This window comes from Vicia villosa, linkage group LG1 (assembly GCF_029867415.1).
Source record: "Vicia villosa cultivar HV-30 ecotype Madison, WI linkage group LG1, Vvil1.0, whole genome shotgun sequence".
NCBI lineage: Eukaryota > Viridiplantae > Streptophyta > Magnoliopsida > Fabales > Fabaceae > Vicia > Vicia villosa.
Window position 1 is genome coordinate 20,140,464 of NC_081180.1, and position 4,899 is coordinate 20,145,362.

Below are 4,899 nucleotides of genomic sequence, written 5' to 3' on the forward strand. Positions count from 1 at the left end.
ATACAAGTTGAAGTTTTAAGTTGATATGTGATACTCCAATCTGTTGTTTGAAATTTTAAATACTCTGATGTTTTCCGCATTATAATTTCGGGTAGAATTTGGGGTGTTACATCAGACATTTTTCTATACATTCAATTATTTATTTTTTACGGATACCAGACATTTTTCTATACATTTAATTATTATTTATTTCACGGGTACCAGACATTTTTCTATACATTCATTATTTATTTTTTACGGGTACCAGACATTTTTCTATACATTTAATTATTATATTTTTCACGGGCACCGGACATTTTTCTATACATTCAATTATTATTTTTTCATGGGAACCAGACATTTTTCTATACATTCAATTATTATTTTTCACGGGTACCAGACATTTTTCTATACATTCAATTATTATTTTTTCATGGGTACCAGACATTTTTCTATACATTCAATTATTATTTTTTCACGGGTGCCAGCTATTTTTTTATTAAAAGATATACATCTGAAACAAATGCGCGTCATATTTTTGATATCATATTAAATTTTAAAAAAGAAATAAATAAAATAATGACATATTTTTGATATTTTTTTATATGAAAGATAAAAATGTAATATATATATATATATATATATATATATATATATATATATATATATATATATATATATATATATATATATATATATATATATATATGGGGTTTGCTACAATAGACCCCTTCATTTTTATGAAGGTCTATTTTAGCAATGAGCACCTTTTTATTTGGACAAAAAACCCATTTTTTTTATTTTAAAAAAACTAAAAATTAAGGGACATAAATATAATTTAAGCTTTAAATGAATTATATTTTTCAAAAAAATTAAGACTATTCAATTCTCTCTTTCCCTTTCTTGTTTCTCGCAACTCTCTCTCTCTCTACGTTCTATTCTTCTTGCTTTTGAAGTTCCAGATTATACTTTCTACTTTTTCCAATCTAAACCAATTCTTTATTGCTCTCTATTATTATACTTTCTAAAGAAGTGAAAGTGGAATTACATTACAATCTCTACTAAAAAAAAGGTATTCTTAATGAATTTTTATTTTTATATTTCCTTTTCATGGTTTAGCATATGTATACGTAATATGTATCACTAGATTCAGAAAGTTTGTATTTTTTAATTGTTTGTTGTAACTTTTAATTGTTTTTGGTATAATTATTTGTTTTAAATACTACTTGTTTATAGCGGGATGTCATCTAAGGGAAGAAATGAGGCCATTGATTGGTCCTTGGAGCTTCTTACTGAGAATAATTTAGTACATGAAAATGATGAAATAATATATTCTATGACCTTTCAAGAGCCACAACAGGGATCTTTGCCTCAAGACAAATACATTGATGATTTTGATCTTTACGAAGGGAAGGTATTTAGCAGTGATGACGAGGCTTACAACTTTTACAGTTGGTTTGCACGAAAAAATGGTTTTTCAATTAGATGTCACCATGTTTACAAATCTATTAATAATCAGTCTGATGATAATCCATTAGGTATTTATAAAAGAGAGTTTGTTTGTTATCGTGCTGGTACTATTAACTAACATAAAGATAACAAAGTAGAAGTTCAAAGAAAACGAAAGTCGTCAAGATGTAATTGTACTGCAAAATTGTTGGTGGCTAAAACAACAATTGACTCTGAGAAAAAGTGGGTGGTAAAATATTTTAATAATAATCATAACCATGAGTTATTAGATGACAAAGAGGTTCAATTTCTTCCTGCTTATCGAAACATTCCAATTAGTGATCAAAACCGTATTCTTTTGTTGTCAAAAGCTGGTTGCTCTGTAAGTTTGATAACAAGAGTACATGAGTTAGAGAAAGGAGTAGATGCAAGAAATTTACCATTTTTGGAGAAAGATATTAGGAATTTTATTCAATCTCAAAGTGGTATTGGTAAGGAGTGTGATGCTTCAAATGTTCTCAAATTATGTAAAAATTTGAAAGACATATATCATGCATTTGAATATGAGTTTTCAATAGATGAAAATAAAAAATTGGAGCATATTATTTGGGCATTTGGTGATTTACTTCGAGCATATGAAGCATTTGGAGATGTGGTTGTTTTTTATACCACCTATCGAATAAATCATTATGACATGCCACTTGGAATATGGGCCGGGGTCGATAATCATGGAAATTCCATTTTTTTTGGTTGCGTTCTATTGCGAGATGAGAAGATTTCTTCTTTTACATGGGCTATAAAGGTACGTTTTTATATACGTGAGGTTATCATTTCTCAGTTTCTAAATTTGAGTTTTTAGTAAGCTAATTTATATGTTCTTTATTATTTTCAGAATTTTTTTAATTTTGTCAAAGAAAAATATCCACAAACAATTCTTACAGATCAAGATCTTGCTGTGAAAGAAGCTATTGCAATGGAATTACCAAACACGAAACTTGCATTTTGCATATGGCATATCCTGTCAAAGTTACCAACTTGGTTTTCTTTTCCGTTGGGGTCGAGATATAATGATTTTAATTACGAGTTTCATCGATTATACCATTTAGGATGTACTGATGATTTTGAGAGGGAATGGAAATTGATGGTTGCAGTGTTTGGTCTTAGCAAGGATAACCATATTAACTTGCTTTATTTGGATCGTCAATTTTGGGCACTTGCTTATTTGAAGGACTTCTTTTTTGCTGGAATGACAACAACTAGACGTTCAGAATCTATAAATTCATATATAAAAATATTCTTGGGTGCCAAAACGAGTCTGACTGATTTTATAAATCAAGTTAGTTCATTTTAATTGAGATAATTCATTTTTCTCAAATATCTTTTCTATCTATTGGTTTTAATTTAGTCACAATTAATATATTTTTGTGTAGGTTGGAGTTGCTGTCAAAATTAGAAATCAAGCTGGAGAAGAAGCAAGAATGCGCCAAAAGTGTCATAAATCATAATCCTCATATTAGAACATGTTTTCTTATTGAGGAACATGCTGCATCTATACTCACACCTTATGCTTTTAGGTTACTCCAACAAGAGATTGAATTATCTACAAAGTATGCGGCAACCGAAATTAATAACAACACATACAATGTGAGGCATCATACCACATCAGAAAGAGGTCATTTTGTAAGTTGGATAGAAAACAATGAATCAATCCATTGTTCTTGCAAGGAATTTGAATTTTCTAGAATATTATGCAGACATGCTATTCGAGTGCTTGTGATGAAAAATTATTTTTACCTCCCTTCAAAGTATCTTCCTCTTCGTTGGAGACAAGAAAGTTCATTGGTCTCAAAATCTAATCATATTCTTAACTGCAGTGGCAGCTCTACTGTTAAGTTTATTGGTGCAACCAATATTACAAGTTTATTGCAGTGTGATTCTTTGCCGAAGGTCTTCTGTTTGTTACTAAATTATGTTGCACAATTCAGTAATTAATTGCACAATTCAGTAATTAATTATGTTTTCTTTGATTTTGATTTTGAATTATCAAATTCCCATTTTATTATTCACATCAAACAAATTTGCAGCTTCCTTCGATTAAGATTTTATTTCCCTTTCTTCGATTCATAACAACACATACATCACTCTTCAACGCGTGATCGTGGTCACGCGCCTCCTGTGTTTGGTTGAACACGCTCGAGACACACACCATGGGAAGTGAGGTGCTGTTGACGATTCTGCATCGGAATCGAAGACTGGTGATGAAGGTGTTAACATTAACGTTCGATGCTCCAACTGTTCAAAGTTTCCGTCCAGGTTTCTCTTGATTCAACGGTTGGATCGTTCAAGGATCTCATTGCAAGTAAGTGTGATATCCCCACACAGCAACAACGTCTCATTTACAAGGGGAAGATATTGAAGGACGATCAAACGCTTCAAAGCTATGGTAATTTTATTTTCCGATCTCGGTTACTGTATTATGTTCATCTTATGGTACTGTTTGATTTAGTTTTAGGTCATTTTTAGTTAATTTTTATGAAATTTATACCATCAAATTAAATATGAAATTACAATAATAACTAAGACTTTGACATGTCAATTGTTATTCTATTAATTGGTTTTGATACATTGTGCATGACGAATTCTTATGGGGAGCTGCATGGTTAAGAAGAGCTACACAGGATGAAAATTTCTATGCACACCTGTTTCATTTCAGTGAATTAAATACAGTATGTGATATTTTTTAATCTATGTTGATTATTGATTATTAATGGTGAATAAATTGTTATAGGAAGTACTAGATGCAAATGTAGAATCTCTTGAATCTTACAAGACTTCAGCAGAGAGTTTCCTATGCACACTGATACCCGAAACTTCGAGTTTGCATATTGAGTACACTCCTGGTGGACTCATATACAGACTAGGTGAAAGCAACTTACAACATGCAACTTCAATTGCTTTCCTTTAGTTTATGAGAATTACTTGTCCCGCACGTCGCAGACCATAAACTGTGGAAATGTTCAAGTTAGCGCGCAATCACTTCGTGAGCGTGCTAAGAGTCAAGTTGATTACATTTTAGGCAATAATCCGTTGGGTTTATCTTACATGGTTGGTTATGGTAGCAACTATCTCCAACGTATTCATCACCGCATATCGTCTTTACCTTTTGTTAATGACCATCCTCAAAAGATTGAATTTTATAACAGTTTAAGATCTCATTGTTATGCAGCAGCGGTGATTATATAACAATTTAAGATCTCATTGTTATTTGTGATTGTCAATTGTGTAAGTGGATTTTAATTGTTAGAGAGCTATTATATCAATGGTACTGAATGTAAAAGGTATGGGCCAATTGGGAAGCATTTTAAATTAACATTCATGGTTTTACAATTTGAGAATTACATGTTTTATTACTCTGTGAAAAATGTTGTTTTATTGAGATTTAGGAAAGTGGAATATAACCTCAAATTGTGG

At 30.8% G+C, this 4,899-nt stretch overlaps 1 pseudogene; it reads left to right on the plus strand.

Annotated features, from left to right (window-relative positions):
* Positions 1–1,219: 1,219 nt before the first annotated feature.
* LOC131658351 (protein FAR1-RELATED SEQUENCE 11-like) lies at positions 1,220–4,671 on the plus strand (annotated as a pseudogene).
* The last annotated feature ends 228 nt before the right edge of the window (positions 4,672–4,899 follow it).